The 19,569-nt window shown below is 47.1% G+C and overlaps 1 protein-coding gene across 16 annotated transcripts in view; it reads left to right on the forward strand.

The window, feature by feature from the left end:
- The window catches only part of AGAP1 (ArfGAP with GTPase domain, ankyrin repeat and PH domain 1), a 558,771-nt gene that overhangs the window by 498,135 nt on the left and 41,067 nt on the right, over positions 1–19,569 (forward strand). The gene's annotated exons all lie outside the window — the stretch shown is intronic.

The raw sequence follows: 19,569 nt of genomic DNA on the forward strand, positions 1-19,569 counted from the left end.
CGGTGAAAACAGCGCATTTATTTTGAGGCCATTTAGTTTCTCATTTTTCATTTACAGCTATTATAAACCGTTTTTGAGTACACATACATATTTAATATACCTAAGAGGTGATAAAATGGCAGGTCTTCTGAGAAAGCCTGTTTCGTAGAAGCAGAATGGACCGTTCCATCCCTGTGGTTGTCCTAAGGGAGAAGCTTCTAGGGGTTTGCCTCCTACATCCGCAGTAGGGGTGTGGGGTCGCTTATAGTATTCCCTTCTCGGGTGTGGGAAGAGTCGAGGGGAGAGAGGATGTCTCCCATCATTAGCGCTTTTGAAATCTCTCTGATTTGTCTTGCCGGCGATCAGACAACACAAGCGCACATGGCCATCTATGGTTGCGCCACGTGTGAGCGGTAAAAAATCGGTTTCCGCCACTAAGCCATGATAACATGCAAAGTGTTGGTGGACTTTATTTCCTTAATGCTGAAAAATGAATTTGTGGTGCCACTTCGGTTTGCTGTAGAGAGAGAGTGAAGCTGGTGTGTTATTAACCCTGCTGTTCACATTAGGTGTTCTGTGGGGAGGGGAGGGAGCCGGAACGGGGCGCAGAGTCTATTTGTTTAGAATTGCATGGGTTTGCTGCGTGAGCTCTTTATATGTGACTTATACCATGTCATGTAAATGTGGGCAACTTCCTTACAGACCGAAGAAATGATACGCTTTTTAAAATTATTTACCTTGATTTGTCTAACACTAACACAGAAATCAGCTGAGTCATCAACTAGGAGCGTTCTTAAAAGATTTGTTCTTGTTTGAATATTTATTTTGTCATAGTTTTATGCTTTCCTTGAAGGATGTTTAGGTCTGAAAATGAAAAATGATTGGAAGTTGGATTGAGTGTAATGCATGGATGCAGAAAACACTAATGGAAATAAGTTGGAAAAAATGAACATTATGCATTTTACTGTGTATGTGTAAAAGGAGCATATATACTATTTTTAATATCGTGAATTAGGGAAGTTTGTTTTTCCACTTATTATGATTAGAAATCATTTAGAATAATTGGGAACAGAGATGTGGTTAATATTTGAAAAGGTAAATATTTATAGTAATTTCATCTTCATTCGTAAGTGAAGACTGTGTATACGGGTGTCTTCTAGTGCTATTTTGTGTATTTGAGTGTGTAAGCTCTTGAGTGTGTGATGTTCTCTTCTATCTAGTGTTATGCACATCACATCTTTATATTTTAGAGACGTTTCAGAGTCTTCCTTTCTCACAAATGGAGCGACTGCAGCGAAATCCCACCTGTCTTTTGGCCACGTTCACTTTCCTAAAGAGCTGTGCCGCGGGGTAACTCCTCTCCGAGACTTTGATAATGGCGATGTGGTCACGTGGTGTTTCCACAGGTTCCTTTGGAATTTCTGAGTTCCGTTCACCTCCAGGAGGTGAAACACATTGGAGAATGATGTTTCTTTGTGCCTTTCGCAGTTCTCCCAGAGAGTTTTGTTTTTCATTAAATTCAGCAAATATTCATGGAGCGCTTTCTCATAGAAAAGAAATGATAAATGGTGATCATAACTCTGCAGTGATTGGTGACTGTTCTCAGGGCCGGCTGAGGATGCCGGGACTCGGGAGGACTCAGAAAACAGAGGCATTCTTACAGCCTGTGGGATCCAGGGAGGTTTCAATGGAGAAATGGCATCTGAGCTGGACTTTAAAATGTGGGGTGATTTCCTGGCCTAGGGGAGTCGGGGGTGCATGTGCTGGAGGATGGGAGTGGCCTGGGTGAAGACAGGAATGTGGAAGCCTCAAGGTGCCTAGGGAAGTGTGGAAAACAGTGAGTTGTCACCCATGGGGCTAGACCCTCAAGTAAAACAGGGGGAGTGGGGGGTGGGCAAAGCCAAAACAGAGAAAAGGCCTGGGAGAGCCTTCGAGCCAGGGGTGGTGGTGTAACGGCGACTCTAGGGGTGGGCGGAGGGTGAGTTGTTGGGTCTGTTGAGGTGTTTGTAGGTGTCCCACCTGTTCCCAAGAGGACTAAAGGCAGCCAGCAGCACCATTGGAAAGGGAGGAAATGAGGCAAGGAGGCCATGTGGAAGGCTGTGGTCCTGGTGGACCATATGCATAGCCTTAGATACATTGTCAAAAATCAAAAACAAGTCAGCACAGTAGTATAGTAATAATTCAAACACTCACCACCTTCACTGCCTCCTGCCGGGTCCTCAGATGGGAATGAAAAACTCAAAGTGTGGGCTAGAATTTCCACCTGTAAGTCAGTCTGCTATGTGAGAATAGATATCTAGTCTTGATCCTGCTTCTCCACGACAGGGAAAGACACCCCCTCCCTCCCACCCGCCTTGGTCTCTCTGCAGAACCTCGGAGTATTAGGATGAGCAGCTGGAGGGGCCTTTTAATGTGGCCCTAAGGAAACACTGAAAAGAAATATTTTAGTAAAATTTTATCTCTATCCAAGGAAAAGCCAAGTGCAGTATATCCGGTCTAATCGTTTAAAAAAGGGCCCAGCTGTTTTCCTGAGAAGCTCCAGTCCATTCCATCTTGTTCAGAAGATTCATTCTGACAGTGGAATATAATTAGAAATGTGCCATTCCGCCCCCCAGAAACACACGCACACCGATTCAGGACCCTGTAAAACGCAACAAATCCTTCTCCAAAGAAACAGCTCAGACCCCCAAAACCACCCCACGTTGCTGTCACCCAGACCTGCAAGCCGGTAAGTTAGGAGAACAGGAGCCTTGGACCAGCTGGCTGGCCTCCTGCGTGTTGTCCCTGCACCCCTGATTAGGGCAGCTTTGGACGGCTCATAATTGGTTCCGGTCATTCTCAGCCTCCCCGAGAACGGCCGTGCAAACTTGAACAGCATCGTGATCAATCGAAGCTGACGGCGGCCAAGCGGTATTGACTTCCCATTCCTAAGCCGGGGAATCATTAGTCAAGAAAAGCATCTTTTAATTACTCCCAGGAAGAAAAAAAAAATCTTTTTGGATGGATTCTGCAGCAACGGCCGTTTTTTTCCAGTGCATTCGATATTAAATTTATTGTCGCAGGAGGGGAGACGATGCCCTTCATCCCCACTATGTAATGGAGGTTTAATTTGGAGAGAGGAGTGCGGTGGAGATCGATGTGGTAACAATTAACTACATCTGGGGTGGAATCAGAATTCCCCTCTCTAATTGCTATTGATACCATTTAAGCACACACTTAAAATATTGATTTTGAGTGGGGATGCTGAAGAAGGGTAGAGGCAGCAACAGTGGGTAGAATTAGCTAGATTTTTAGGGGCTTAGGGAGGGGCAACTTGCCGTCTGTAGGACGCGGACTTCATGACATGTGGCCTTGGGTTTGTGCATCGCACCTTATGGGACGTTGTTGTGTAGGGTTGGACGTGGGGCCTGGAGCACCCAGGTAGGGCTCCAGTTCCCATGTTGGGACACACGTTGTAACCATAGGAATAAGTCACTGAGCTCCTCGGTGACCCTTTCAAATGAAAGAGTCATAAGCTCAGAGGTAGAGATATTAAAACAGTCAAGTGCGTATTTGAGTGAATGTATGAATGAGTGACTGAGAGAGAGAACTTATCAGCTCGGAATACACAAAACAGGTGCTCTTGCTACCTCCGTGCCTCGGAATTCTTTGAGTGTTCGTGAATGAAATTTCCAGCACACAGTGAAGCCATCTCAACAAACCACCCCGTACGTCCTCTCACCCTCGGCTGCGGGGGGCTGTTTTAGGGGGTCCTCCGCACCATTGTGGCAGGTTGTTCTTCTTTATTCCTATCCCCAAATCACTTAGAAGCTTTTCAGATTGACTGCAGTGACAAGAACTTCCTCCCAGGACCGCGCAGAGCTCTCTGGTGCCGCGTGCCTCTTGGCAGATGCCAACTCTGCTCAGCTCTGCCGCTTTTCTCCCTTCATCTCCCATCTTTGTGTCTCGGTGTCGAGGCTTTCGGCCTGTGAGGGTCTGTGGGGACCAGCTGCTGTTTGCCTTTCAGTGCAGGTAGCCCATTTACTTGGTGGTCCAGAAGCCAGCTGATTGGGTCTAGGAAATCCGAAGAGCCTGGGAGCAGAGAACCGTGCTCTCGATTCCATGCAAGAGCTGTTGGGAGAATCTCTGCGCCCAACTGAAATGTCCACCGCCTCTTTGATGCCACTCGGAAGGGGACCGGGTTGGCTGATTTAGTAGATGTGTTTTTCTCTCTTTGAGCATCCTTTTTCTTTTTGTCATTATTTGTAAGTTCGCCTGCACACCTAAACTCCCTCTTGTCTTTAACCTATAAAAAGATGTCACTTCGGGAGGAAGATTTAGGGCTGGACGTCAGAAATCTGCGTGGGAGAGGCCGGCCGCACACTTCCAGACGGAGCGAGTCTGCCCAGTGACACAAGTTCCGGCTCTTTTTTTAATTCGGGAATGCCACTTTCATCTCATTTATGCACATGGAGATATTGATAAAGGGGAGCTGTATCCAAACTGAAAATAATTGGATCCCCACCGCTGACTCTGAGATATTAAAAGCAGAACCACTTGGCCGCCTCTTTGTCTCGTTTGGTTTGATCAGCAGATCACAATATAGTAATCTCAGGCTCAAATTTCTGGCATAAAGATGCACTATTCCAAATGTGGCCTCAGGGAGCACGAGTACCCGCACAGCCCCGGGACTGTCTCCTCTGATTATTTTTCAACAGTTCTTGGCCCGCCGAGGTCACTGTTTTGTCTCTTTCGAGTGTTCCTCTATGCTTGACACCTTTTCCTATTTTCTTTCTTTAAAAAAAAAAAAAAATGGGCTGGGGGAGTAATGGGAAAAAAAAAAAAAAAAGGACGTTGCCGTGATGACCAGGACCCATCTGCAGTTGGGTGGCATCTGCTCCCCACATGTCACTTCCCTCATTAACAAGCAATTGAATTAATTAAATGCTACTCAGAACACGCATAACAAGCTACCGGCAGTGTCCAAATTAGCACTGATAATCAAGGATGATTTCCTTTATTATCCTGCTAAGTGGTGTGCAGACTCGGAGCTCCCTGTCTGCCCTCATCTATTTACATACCCCCAGCTTCTGCCTTTGGAAGCGGAGGTTATCTTACCTAGTTAATTTGCCACGATCACGGAGCACGGCGGATGGATGCCCCACCGCCATGGCGCGGCCCCCCTCCCCGCCTGCCCTCCCCCCCCAGCCCCAGCCTTTGTATCTCAAGCTCACTGATAAATTAAAGGCCACCCCTGTGGTCTCTCAAGTGAGTAATAGAGGCAGAAATTTCATTTTGCAACTGGCTGATTTAATGATCCAAAGGGTAATTAATGGCCTGATTATCTTAATGTTAAATATGTCCGGCAGCAATTACTGTGACCTCCCGCTTGTCAAGGTCCGGGCTGTGCTCTTCTTTCAATTAAGTTCTCTGGGGCTTAATGGTATGAATAAACTCCTCTGATTCTATCATCCCGGACGGACGCGGAGGTTTCAGCGAGCTGGGAGCTCGTTTGGAGTTTTAATCAGCCTGTCTTCCACTCTGGCCATCCGAGTTAACAATTAGAACAAGGACAGCTTAACTTTCTTCTTCCCCGCACACACGGACCCCCGCCACACACTCTTCTCTGTTGTTTTCTTTCCTTTATTTTCTCTTTATTTATTTCCAGCGCTCCGAGGGAGAATTCTGTTTGTGGAGGGAGCCGCTGTTCTGCGTAGGCTCGTCTCTTCCAATATAAATTATCATGTGAGCGCTGTGGTTTTTCTGTTTGACAGGCTTAATTAATTGGCAGGAGCCCCCGAAAATGACAGTGCCACTAATTGCAACTCAGAGTGAATTTCTGTCATCGTGGTGCGCCTGTCAGCGGGCATGCCCCGGCCCCAGCCGCCAGAGCGGGCCCGCCCTCCCGGCCTCCCGTCCAGGCGGGGACAGTGTCCTGAGCAAGTGGGGACAGCAGCACACTCCTAGGAGCCGTGGGTTCACAGGCCTGCCGCCTGCATGCAGGAGTGACATTTAGTGCCAGTAAAGTTTATACGTCCGTGGCTCTGCAGGCCCAACAGCTGCTTGGGGCGCTCAGATTTTTCTTAAGATATTTTTGCAACTCCACGTTGCAGGCCGGCTCGGAATCAGGCTGCAAGAGCCATAACTCACTTCGCGACCCTCGGTGACTGGATGGTTCCTCATTAGCACGTTGCTAAATAGGCTTGAGTTTATCAGAGCTCGGCGCCCAGATCAGAAGTATTCCCCTATAAATATTAAGCCAATTAGGAAAATGTACAAATGAGAAGCAGGTTAACACTGCTTCAAAAATAATACCTATAGATTACAGTTGACAACAGATGCAGCGATTCGACTAGAAAACCTCGGCCAGGGAGCTTGGCGGGAATTCACGCTCAGCAGCAGTAGTCTCTGAATAAGCTCTCAGCATAGACTAGCTCTAATTATAAAAAGGGCAATTTTAAGAAGATTCTCTTAAGGTTAAGTAAAATGGGATCCACTTTTACAGGATAACTGTACCTTCCGTTCGCCTTTGAACCACACGGACAGAATGGTGCTCCTGGTTCATTGTGGCATCCCGCTGCACATGATCCCCAGTTCTTTATTTGATCCTGCAGGAAACCAGATGTGTCCCGGGAGCCAGCTTTGCAACCAGGGAGCTGTCTTCGGTTGAAAATCCCTATCATTTACTCTCTGAAATGTGGCCATGGAGACGATTAAGGAGTTTTTTTATTTTTAAGAATTTTTATTATCCACGGTAGATGAAAACACAAGTCGTCAGCATCAGCTGTCTTCTGGGTGCCCTGACGAGGTTTGAGCCTCCGTCCATTTGTGAGTGAATATAAAGGGATGTAACATGAAGATTAACCTTTTTTGGATGTGAATTATCTATCATGGAAGACATTCCAAACATGAGCTTATAAATGATCTCCAGAACAACTGCCTCTGTCTGCATTCGTCCAACAGGAGAGCATTTTCCAGAGGGCCGTTTCTTGCAGTGGTATTTTCATTATTTTGCACCAGAAACTTTCTCTCTTCCGAAGAATGTTCTGCTTCACAACATTCTGTGTGCTTTTCCTGAGCACGGAGCCACCCTGAAACATGGGATTTTCCAAGTGAGAAGATTATGAATTGAGGTCCTTGAGTCATTTGTCCAGGGTCACATAGGGCTATGGGGCAGGTCACTTGAACCCAGGATCTGACCCCTGAAACCCATCCCTGGTCCTTCTGCTCCTGTCCTTTTTCCGCTCAGCATCATGGGGCCAAATCTGATGGTCAGTCCCAGCGTCTAGAGATACCAGCTCCCCTCCCCTCACCTCCCCTGGCCTCAGCCCATACTCCTATGAGCCATGTGTATCTGTGTGTATATATATTGGTAGTGTGATATTATTATGTAAAATAACACGACTACAATATCTTTCCACTTATGAAATCTAGTCGACTCTCTCATGGTAACTTAAATAAGGATAAAGCATCATTCATTTTAGTTTAATTCATGTGGTAAGCCTGATCTTGTGAGGCACACGGTCATGATTCTAAAGTCTTCATTCTCTGGAGTCACAGTGAATCATAAAAGTTTCTGTGGAAAACAGTGCTGAGACCTCTAAATATACAGGTCAGCCAATATAGATGTGGGGTTTTAGCCCCAACTTTTCGTGGAGCCACATCCTTCTCCTACCTGAACTTTCGTCTGTTCATGCCCCTGACCCAACACTGCCTGTTGAAAACATTGAGCTTATATCAAAAACCCTCACGGTCATATTTATTTATTTTTTTGGTGAGGAAGATTGGCCCTGAGCTAACATATGTTGCCAATCTTCTTTTTTTTTTTCTCTTTTTTTCTCCCCAAAGCCCCAGTACGTAGTTGTATATCCTAGTTATAGGTCATTCTAGTTCTATATGGGACGCCACCTCAGCATGGCTTGATGCGCAGTGTATAGGTCCATGCCCAGAATCCGAACCAGCAAATCCCAGGCCACCAAAGCAGAGCATGCAAACTTAACTACTTGGCCGTGGGGCCAGCCCCCTCACAATCATATTAATTATCTTCATGATGAAATGTGGAGCCAGACCAGAGAATTTATAGTTCTGGCTCCATGGTCGGGATCTTCTATGATTCTGATTTTTTAAAAAAACAGGGCATTTTCTCATTCGTAAGATGAAACTAGTAATTATTTCCACCCACTTTCTCATGTAGGTTTAATGCTAAAAGAAAATAAACAAATGTCCACACCTCTGCCTGGAGCCCCCCTCCCTGTTTTGCCCAAGTCCCTGGACTCATTCCTCATTTCTTGAGACCCAGGTATCTGTCTTCTTTCTTTACCAGACTTCTGTCTGGTCTTGCACATCCATTATACCATGTTGGCAGGTGCTACAACGCACAGAGAACATCTCTGTGTCTGGCCCCAGTACAAGAGGATTATATGCTGTGATCAAATGTCATTTTTACCAGGAATGCAAGGTTGGTTCAAACATAAAACTGAATCAAGGTAAAACACTACATTGATAGAATAAAGGACTAAAACTGCATGAGCATTTCAAGAGATGCAGAAAATACATCTGACAAAATGCAACACCCTTTCATGAAACAAATACTCAGCAAACTAGGAATAAAAGGAAACTTCCTCAACCTGGTAAAGGGCATCTGTGAAAAACCCACAGCTAACATCCTATTTAGGTGAAAGACTAAAAGCTTTCTCCCTAAGATCAGGAACAAGGATATCCACTGTCACCTCTTCTATTCAGCATTGTACTAAATATTCAAGCCAGGGAATTAGTCAAGAAAAAAGAAATCAAGGTTACCTGATTTGAAAAGAAGAAGTGAAATTACCTCTGCAGATGACATGATCTTATATATAGAAAATCTGAAGGAATCCACAGTAAAATGTTAGAGCTAATAAATGAGTTCAGCAGGACTTAAGAATACAAGATCAATATATAAAACTTAATTGTCTTCCTGTACACCAGCAATGAACAATCCGAATAAAATTGAGGATACAATTCCATTTACAATAGCATCAAAAAGAATAATATGCTTAGGAATAAATTTAACCTATATACTGAAAACTGCAAAGCATCGCTGAAAGAAATTAAAGAAGACCTAAATAATTGGCAAGACATCCATGTTCATGGATTGGAAGACAATATTGTTAAGATGGCGGTACTCCAAATTGATGTATAGGTTCAACACAATCCCTTTCAAAATCTTGGCTGCTTTTTTGTGGCAGAAATGGACAAGCTGTTCCTACAACATATCTGGAAATACAGGAGACCCCCAGATACACAACATGATCTCAAAAAAGACTAACAAACTTGGAAGACTCAGACATATCAAAACTTACTACAAAACTATCATAATCTAAGACTGTGATATTGGCATAAGAATAGATGTATAGAGCAACAGAGTAGAACTGAGAGTTCTGAAATAAACCCGTACATCTGTGATCAACGGATTTTCAACAAAGATGCCAAGATAATTCAATGGGGAAAAAAATCGTCTTTTCAACAAGTGGTACCGGGACAACTGGATATCCACATACAAAAGAGTGAAGTTAGACCCCTATCTCATGCCATATACAAAAACTAACTCCAAATGAATCAAAGGTCTAAGTGTAAAAAGTAAACCGTAAAACTTTTAAAAGAAAATAGAGGGGTAAATCTTTGTGAACTTGGACTAGCCCATGGCTTCCTAGATATTGTACCTAGAGCATAAACAACGGAAGAAAAAAACAGATAAACTGGCCTGCATCAAAATTAAAAATTTTAGTGCTTCAAAGGACCATATCAAGAAAGTAAAAAGACCACACACGGAATGGGTGAAAATACTTAAAAACCGTATGTCAAATAAGGGTCTAGTATCCACATTGTATAAAGAATATTTACAACTCAACAATAGAAGAGAAATAATCCAGTTTTAGTGTACAAAGAATCTATTTAAATTTAAAATGTTCAAATGAACAGATATTTTTCCAAACAAGATATACAAATAACCAATAAGCACGTGAAAAGATGCCAAACATCATTACTTATTAGGGAAATGGAAATCAAACCCACATTGAGATAATACTTCACACCCAGTAGGATGGTTAGAATCAAAAAGATGGACAATGGCAGGTGTTGGATGTGGAGAAATTGGAACCCTCATACACTGCAGGTGGGATTGCTAAATGACACAGCCACTTTGGAAAACAGTCTGGCAGTTCCTCAAAAATTTAAACATAGAGTCACCGTACAATCCAGCAATTCGTCTCCTAGGTATAAAGCCGAGAGTAAGGAAAACACACGGCTGTACAAAAATTTGTACATGCACGTTCATAGCTGAGTTACTCATAATTGCCAACAAGTGAAAACAAACAAACATCCATCAACTGACGAAAGGATAATAAAAATGTGTTCTATCCATACGATGGAATGTTATTCAGACATAGAAAGGAATAAAGTACATGCATGTTGCAACATGGATGAACCTTGAAAACATTCTAAGTGAAAAGAGCCAGACACAAAGGCCACATATTGTATGACTCCATTTACATGGTATGATCGTAGTACTTTGGGGAAAATGAAAATGATTTGGATGTCCGTGGTGACGTTGGCTGTACAACCTTGTAAGAATACTAAAACCCACTGACTCGTACACACTTAAAGGGTGAATTTTATGATATATGAATTAGGTCAATTAAAAACAAAAGACGAGGAAGAATTTCCAAGGGAAAACAGATGAGGTGGGACATTCCACGAAGAAAGAACATTCTAGGCAAAGACGCAGAAGCATGAGATGGCGGCTGAAGCCCGTGTGGTGGGGAAAGGTCAGCTCAGCCCCCACGTCTCCCCTCATTTGGCTCCGGGAGCCGGTGGAGGAGTTTATCCAGCATCATGCTCTGAGCAGGATTTGCACTTTAGCCAAAAAATCCCTGCCTTGGGAGGACAGACCAGAGGAGGGTGAGACCAGGTGGAAGGTGGTGCCTCACGTCCAGGTGAATGAGTGGGTCTGAATCATTGATCATCACAACCAGATACTGAGGGCCTTCGGGGAGCCTGTGAGAGGCCAGGCATGTCACAGCCATCGCCTCATGGAATCTGCAGGACAAACCGACGTCATTCTCCCCTTTGCTAGATGAGGAAACTGGCCTGGGCCACTCAGCCTATGAATGCAGGAGCCACAACCCAAAGCAGGTCCTGCTGGCGGCAGAGCCAGACCAAGGGGATCCAGGGGCACAACATCGTCAGGTCTCTTACCCAAACTGGACACAGAGCCTGGGAAAGACAAGCATTCCAGGTGATGTTTCGTTTTCTTTCTTGGGCCGTTGGGCAGATGGCAAGGCCTTTAAATGACAAGCAGAACAAACAAAGATAATTTCAATCGTAAAATCCTGACAGTTTGATTTCATGTGAGTGAAAGTAGAAATGACACACGTTTGTGCCCAGCAATTTTGACAAGGTGGTTAAGCAACACGGTCCAGGCCCACCCCTGCCTGTCCAGTCCTGCCTTTGGAGTGGGGTCTTGGGGCTTCTGGGCCATTCCATCCAAAACCAGAGGGACAAAGCAAGTCTCCCCCCACTGCAGAGTCCTGATTTCTCTGAGAGATTTCTTGAGGCCCCAGAGAGTGGGAACAGCAGTGGCAACACCATGAAAGCTTCAAATAGTTAAATGTCATTTGTAACAGATACAAAATGTCATCAACCTGTGGTCCGGAAGACGCACATTACTGGCGTATACATCACTAAGTCTTAGGGACTCATTCTTATAAAGAGCACCTCTGATATGCATGATCTAATACAGATGACCCTGGAGGACAGATACATAATCGTGTGACTTTCTCAAGGACCTCCAAGGGCTGCCACATATGTTCTCACACTGATCCTCATGATCTTAATGCAATTAGGAGATGTCTGTTGAAACTCAGAGAAGAGGACACCCAGACAGAAATGACTTGCCTGTGACTTGGAACAGACCTAAGTTAGCTCATGGGCTTGTCGTCCAGAGGCTTCTAAGAGGAGTCAACTGCGTGGCCGTGAGCATGGGAGTCCGTCTACAAATGACCACAGTCCTTGTGCCCACCTTCTTCTCCAGTGGTTTTCAGACAGGAAGCATTTGGAAATGACCATGGGGGAAGGGGGTATGGCTGGCCTTTGCTAAAGGGGCCTGGATGCTAAAGCCCCAGACAGTCCTACCAAAGAAAGAATTGCTTTGGCCAAAATGCCAGCAGCACCCCTGCTGAGGAGCATGGAAGAGCCGACCAAAAACTAAACACATGCCACTGCCGAGGGAGCCAGGATCAGCTGTCTCCTGCAGACTGTTGACATCCTTTAAAAGACTCGTGCAGAGTGCACTCATCTTAAGAAGCAATTTTGAAATATATGGTAAAGTTGAAAATGATAAAAAAAAAAAAAAAAAAGACTCGTGCAGAGTCCTCTTAAAATACAGTAACTTTCCCAGGAGATTTTTTCTGGGGGTGTGGAAGATGCACTGAAAAAGATGAATACATTTTTGTTCTAGAATGCCAAACTGTGCCTTTCTAAATGCGGTAAAGGAAATGAGAAGGGTCATGTATTCCGTAAAGTTGCAGAGGAACCGTAGGGGATGCTCAGTAAACATTGGAGAGAGTAATTTTTTACCCCCAAGACTAAAGTTGGGACTATGACACATGCGTGATGAAAACGGAGCGGAACTAAGCAGCCGGCCCAAGGCTCCATGGAGTATCAACCCAATGGAGGACTCCGTGCACAAAATAGAGGGCATGTCAGTACTTAGAAAGTGTGACATGACACTACATGAAAAAGACGCAGGGTAGTATGCACCTGCTACTCACGGCGGTGTAGAACCCAGACTCATTCAAAAGGGTAGACGACAGTTTATAGAACCGTAAGGCAGAGGGTACCGAAGACTCGTGGACAAAGCAGTGTTCCCAGGACTGGGGGAGATAAAAATAGCATTCAGATTTCATCCAGGAGGTGCCGATCTAGTGGGAATGGCGAATCCCACGTGGCCAAAATAACACAAGGCTGAAGAAGATGGCACGACAGCAGAAATACAGATAAACGCTGAAATTGCTCAAATCCTTAATAAAAAGTAGTCTTTGCATCAGAAAAAAAAAAGTGGGATATAATGTCATTTTCTGCCTCAAGTAACCTTACGATGGTTAAAAAACATTGTGATGTTAAAATTTTCATTCCTTCCATTACAACCGTGTCTACAGACAGTTTTGTTTTTCAATGATAATGTCTCTCCTCAACAAGGCGTGTGTGAGAGTTTTTAATCTCCTGGAATCAACCTGTTTTTCAAAGACCAACAAAACCCAATGGCTGTGCCAGGTAGTAAGGTGTCAACTGGAGGTGACTTCAGCAACAGTCTGGATAGAGGCTCGGCACCCCCGCGTCACACGAGGATGTTTACTCAGTTGGTACAAAGCAGAGCACCCTTTCTGGGTGAACTAAATGCCAAGGGGAAGTGTCTCTGTGAATGGGAAGGTACTGGTAAGGGATTAAAATGGGATCCTGGTTATGTCTGGAAACGATTTCCAAGACCACAAAGCACCAAGAGTAAGAAGCAGTGGGGAGAAACACACACAGGGCAGGAAGAGCGGGAATGTTCTGGAAAGTCATGTAGTTTCCTACAGGTGGAAGAAGATTTAAAATGCCCCCTGACGGGCCCACGTGTCCAGTGATCCATGAAGGCCGCTGCGTCTTACAGGGTCATGGGGCTTACGTACAAGAGGCCTTTTCAGCTAAAGATCCTGTGGCCCAAGCAAGGTGACTTGCAGGGTGGGCCTCCCCCTGCCCCCACGTTGGCCTTGGCACCTCGCCCCTCACATCCACGCCGCTAAAGTTATCAAGGTCAGAAACGAACTGAGCAGACCCCAAAGGCCTGGGGCCTCAGGAGCTCTTACCTAAATGGTTTTTTAAAAGGCTGGTGTTCCTCTTGCTACCCACAAAGTGCCACCTCCAGGAACAATGTGACGATGCCACAAAGAGGTCATGCACCAGGTCCTCAGCAGCCTGCCCCCTTCCCATGGCACCTGGGGCGGGCAGGCCCTCGCCACCATGGTCCTCCACATGAGTCATAGCAGCCCCTGGCATTCCCTGAGGGCCACCTAAGTTCACCCACCGTGCCCAGCACTTCACGCAGGCCATGTCATTTAAGTCTCCCAAGAACCCTTTTGGGAAGGTGCACTTTTTGTCCCCATGTTATAACTGAGGACAAGGCAGTCACACAGTGGGTATGGGGTGACATGGAATCTGTCCCTGGGAACCCATTTTCCAAAGGCTGCAACACTCTGAGCCTCCATGCTTTGCTGCTGGGCTGTTGTGGGGTCAGACAACCATGTGTGACACCAGACAACAGACACTGCAGTGGCCATCGGGGTCAGCAGGACCTAGGATGTCCAGGCGGCAGTGTGTCCATGCCTGTCCCTCCTGCGTCCCGCCCGTATAAAATGGGCAGTTGGGGCAGGTGGTGGGGGCTCACCCTCTCCACGCCCATTCCCTGCCACGTGGCATAGTGCCTTCTTTCCAACGCTTGGGGGCCATAACGCCGTCTGAGCACTATGGGGAGCAGATGGGAAAAACACGTTAGCCCACGTTTCTCTTTTACTTTTCAGACTAGCAACCACTGAGAGACGACTGGTCAGTCCCATAAGTCTCTGTCTGGTACATTAAATTCTTGCTTCCCCACGTGCATGCTGGTCGTACCCACCTTCCTCCTCAAGGTGAAAAGTCAGAGGTCGGCTCTATAGAGGTTATAGCTGCCTGTTGCTTGGGCATCGTGTCTGCTTTTGGGGGAGGGGTCCTTTGAGCACTCTTTATGTGGAAAGAGCAGAAAAGGGGGCATTTTGTGGCGCTTCTTGGAAATGCTGATTTTGCTCGGACCTGCAACCCAAGCATGGGTGATTTTCTTCCTGGCGGTAGGTTCCTTATTTGAAAAGGTCTCCTAGGGAGCAGGTGAAGCTGAGAGAAGCCTGGTTGACAAAGGCCAGGAGAGGGGCAGAGAGAAAGCCTGGAGGCCATGTTGTGATGCCGGGGGAGGCTTCTGGAAGGTGCTAGGTAAACTCCCAGGCCCCAAACAGTATAGTTGCTGTCATGTAAGGAACACCGATTCCTAACAAGGTTAGTCTCTTCAAGTATCTCGAGATCAGGAAAAGTGCTGTCTGGTTTCTATTTTAAAGATAAAACCAAGATAACAAGCATCATGGATTTTTCTCCTCCGTCTGTCCTGGAACCTTAAATGGCAGCTCGTGAGAGGACAGAGGCAGTAGCTTTGGGAAGAGCCCCATCTGGGTTCTGGTCCTCCCTCTGCCCCCTACCAGCAGGTGAGCTGACCATGCCTCAGTCCTGTCATCTGTGAACTGGAACCGTAGCACCTGCTTCCTGAGCTGCTTGTGGCGCTCGAGTGAGAAGATGCAGGCAAAGCACATGGGGGCGCTGACTCATCTTTCATGCTGATGTAGGGATGTGTGTCAGGTGATCTGTGGAATTAGAGTGGCGGTTCTCATTGGGGACCGGGGGTGGTATTTGACAGTGTCTGGAGATGTTTTCAGTTGTCTCAACTGGAGAAGGGGAGATGTGGCATCTCACGGGGAGAGGCTGGGGATGCTGCTGAGCATCCTATGGCCCGCAGGACAGGCCCCACCACAAAGGATTATCTGGCTGCAAGGTCAGTCGTGCCGAGGCCAAGGAGGGAGAAGGGGCAGCATGGAGAGCTCTTTCCAAAAGCTGTCTTGGAAGAAGCCTAAGGTTAGGCTGATCCCCAGAGCCTCAGCAGCCATGGGAGAGTCGCTACCTTACACGTTTTTGCAGAGCTGAGGCCACCTTCCCGTGATGGGTCTCCCGCCAGGGGAGGCGTGAGCAGGATCAGGGCTGTGCCTGGGCTCAGCACAGAATTGGTGGAAGCCGAGAGGAGGCCAGAGCAGGCGCCTTCAGCCATCCTTCCAGCCTGGCTTCTCTCCATGCCTTGCAGGATCCTGATCACCGAGTGCCTTCAGGCCCCGTTTCCTAAAACACTGGGCAGTTTGGAGGCCTCAGCTGGGTGGGACCCGGGGAAGGTTGGCCCCTGCAGTCAGGTCTGCAGTTCTGAGATGAGCATAGAGCATCTCCTCTTGACCTGCCCGCAGGGTCTGAGGGGCCCCAGAGCGTGACCAGGAGGGCAGCGGCCACTACCAGCTCTTCAGCCGAAGTCAAGGTCAAAGGGAGGTGCTGCAGCCCGGGTGTGGACAGGGCAGAGGGAAGAGGTTGTCCTCACGCCAGGTAAAGGCCACAGCTTGCTCCAGAGGCTTTTTCCGCCCTCCTTAAAAAAGCCCTCTTTAATGTGGCGCCGCCATTGTCAGATTGAACCGCCTTTGCCGGGAGGTGAGGGGTCTCAAGGTCTGGAGGTTCTGCTCAGCCCCAGCTCCCCACCGTTCTGCCCTGGATGCTCCAGAGAGGCAGTGTGGAGAGCCACTCTCCCTGCACCCTCAGGCTGCCAAGGGCACTGGAAAGGGCTGGCTCGGCCCCCACAGATGAGCTGACTGCAGATGCCGGGGTGCTCTCCGCCTCTCCCCCAGGCACCCGGGCAGCGGCCTGCATGTGTGCAACGGCCACACAGGGTAATCGGGGTTCTGCGATGTGCAGCCACAGGACGGGACGGCTGTAGTGGCCGCTGTGTTGGCGTAAGGGTCCTGACCGATGGGCCTCTCCAGTAAATCCCCATTAGGCTGTTTGCTAAACCTCCTGAGCTCCCTTCAGACGCTGACCGTTCCCCTCACCTAAACCTGACCGCAGGCAGTGGCATCCAAGCAAGCCAGCCGAGGGTTGATCCCAAGGTGCCTGTCAGAATGACCAGAGAACTCCTGGGAAGCGAGGACAGTGGGCAGGGAGGTGGGAAGATCAGCCAGCAGGGGTTGTCCTTCCTTGGGGTCAGCATCTCTAGTCTCCTGATTTCCTACAGACTGACCGTCAGATGGCTCGTCTCCTTGAGGTGACACAGACGCAAACATTCCGACTCCATCACAGGCGCCCTAAAACTTCCCTGGTTTCAGCAGGGCCTCGATGGAGGCTCTGGCCCTGATATCTGCATATGTGGTTTGCAAATCACCGAACCAGATGAGGCTAAATAACTTATCCAAGCGCGGGGAGCCAGCCCATCCATCGGCTATGTGTGAGGGGTGTCGGCACGGCTCCTTCAGCATCGGTCACCCTATTGTCACGCCTGCTTGTTACCCTGCATTCCGCTGGCTGCGCTTTATTTCTGAAATACACTCCCCTCGTGGCTGGTTTTCATCTGGCTGTGAAGCAACCATCAAAGAAAGCTACCCTAAATGTTCTGTTCGCGGGCAGCCTGGAAACCTTTGCTGGCATGTTGCTAACACTCCATCAGGCTCTCTTGAGAACAGGAACGGTGTCTGGCCAGCCCGTGGACCGTGGGGCTATCATCTAAAGAGAGGCACACAGGAGCCCAAGAGCGTGTAGAAAAAGGAAGGACACTTTTTAATGTGCATATTTACAGCGATATCCTGTTTTCCCAAGGTGAGTGAGTGGGTCCAGTTGTTGCTGGAATAGCTCATCTCACTAGTCCTTTTAAAATGGGGGGGTCTTTTGACAGTTGCCTCATGTTGAGTTTGCGAGCCCTGTCCTACCCAGCTGGGCTGCGTGTTAAATAGAAGCTGGGGCCCACGTTCCAACACATGGCCTTCCAAAGCCCCAGTGCTGTTAATCAAGCTCCTCGTCTGCTGGGAAACTCCTTTTGCCATTGAATATGGGCCTTCAAGTCACTGTGGCTTTTCCCCACGGCTCTTCTGCTCAGATTCTCTGGGGTAGCTGTCTTGTGGTCAGTGTGCGTCCTCCAACGTCAGCATCCCTGCTCGTGGCCCCCGGCGGGGTGTGCTCCTGAGCGTGGCTTGGCCGTGCATCCTGGAAAACCCCACCTCGCTGTTGGTCTTCCTGCTCCAGGGAAGACCTCGAGGTCTGAAGCTCACACTCAGGCAGGTAGCTCCCTGCCCTTCTCCCTGGAGAGGAGGGCCCGCTGCCTTCCCCGTTCTCCTCCTGCGACCACCCTTCCCGAGCTCAGGAGAGACCGTCCGCTTTGCAAATCCGTTTACTAAAACATGAACTGTGAGAAAATTTGACCGACAGGCTGACGTGAGTGTGCAAAAGCCATTACCAGAAACGTGGGTACCTTGTTGTAAATGTCCAGATGCACACTGAACACTCGCTCAGAAGCCTTCCTGTTGAGATGGTTAAGATGAATCGTCAACTCTTGGCAATTACTGGATTATTTAGTGAGGTGGGGGAGGGGTGGTTTTAAAAAATTTATTTCGAGATATAATTTGCATACGGTGCATTGCACACACCTTGAGTGTGCGATCAGTTCCACCAGTTTTGACAACCCCACATACCTGTGTAATCCACACTCCTGCTGGTATGTTTCTCTCTCCCCAAGAAGTTCCCTCGTACCCCTTCCAGTTAATCTCCCTGTTAAGAAGTGGTCATGGATCTGATCTCTATCACAACAGATGAGTTTTGCCTATTCTAGAAATTTATATAAATAGCATGCTGGGGTATGTACTGCTTTTGTGACTGACTTCTATTCTTCAAAAAATATGTTGAATAGCACTGTGGCTCTACCAATGGTATCTTTGTCTGCATGCTTCATTCTTTTCAGAAGAATATCTGAAATATACTTTCTCATCAACAGTGGTTTTTTAAATTATCTTATCACTAAGACCTAAGAGCTTAGTATGTATGTGTCAGATGCGCTCCAGGTGGATCTGGTTCTGAAGTCGAGGTTCAAGTTCAGACTCAGGTTCAACCAACGAGGGTCGAATCTTAGTTCACCACTGCCTGGCTCTGTAGCCTGGGCTGTTTTTCTGTGTGCCTCCGTTGCCCCATCTGCGAAGTGGGGGTAACTATAGTAGCTGCCTTTACTTTAGGGTGATTTTGAGAATTAATTGAGCAATATATGTAACACAGTGCTGAGTACCTAACCTTCTAAATAAAGGTCTGCATTCTAGATAAATGTTGTCTATTAATTTTTTTTAAGGAAAAATCACCAAGCTTTTAAAGGGGAAAGATTTCTAAGAGTTCAGTTCAACAAGCTCGTTAAAAAATTGCAGTGTACACACATCATGTTTGCTACAACGTCCTACATCAAGGGATCAGCACATTTCATCAGTGTCGACAGTAATAGGGGTTGTGCCAACCCCTGTGGGACAGACAAGAGGGATGTTTCTGGAAAGACAATTCAATTATTTTCTTATGACGTAGTGCAAAATAATATACTCTGCGCTAAATTCTCTGGCTAAGACTGTGAATGGCACATATCTCAAGAAGAGAATGAAGGAAATATTTCTTCTTCGAATCTGGGGATGCAGCCTCATGTCTTAGACATCCTCCACATCCTTTACAACACACGTGTTACATACATAGGAGGTGAGGCTCAGGAATCATGAGTGATTTGCATGTGTGGTCACAAGAGCCCAAGAGCCATGACCCTCCCTGGGGTACTTTGCACCGTGTTCCACATCACAGCTGTTCCACTGGACTTTCAAGGTCAGCCATCGGCCCGTGCTAGCTGGTCTGGGAAAGAAAAGGGCACGTTGTCTATGTTCCTGTAAAACAGAGTGGCTTTTACTGAAATCCCATAAT

Source organism: Equus caballus, chromosome 6, assembly GCF_041296265.1.
Source record: "Equus caballus isolate H_3958 breed thoroughbred chromosome 6, TB-T2T, whole genome shotgun sequence".
Taxonomy (NCBI): domain Eukaryota; kingdom Metazoa; phylum Chordata; class Mammalia; order Perissodactyla; family Equidae; genus Equus; species Equus caballus.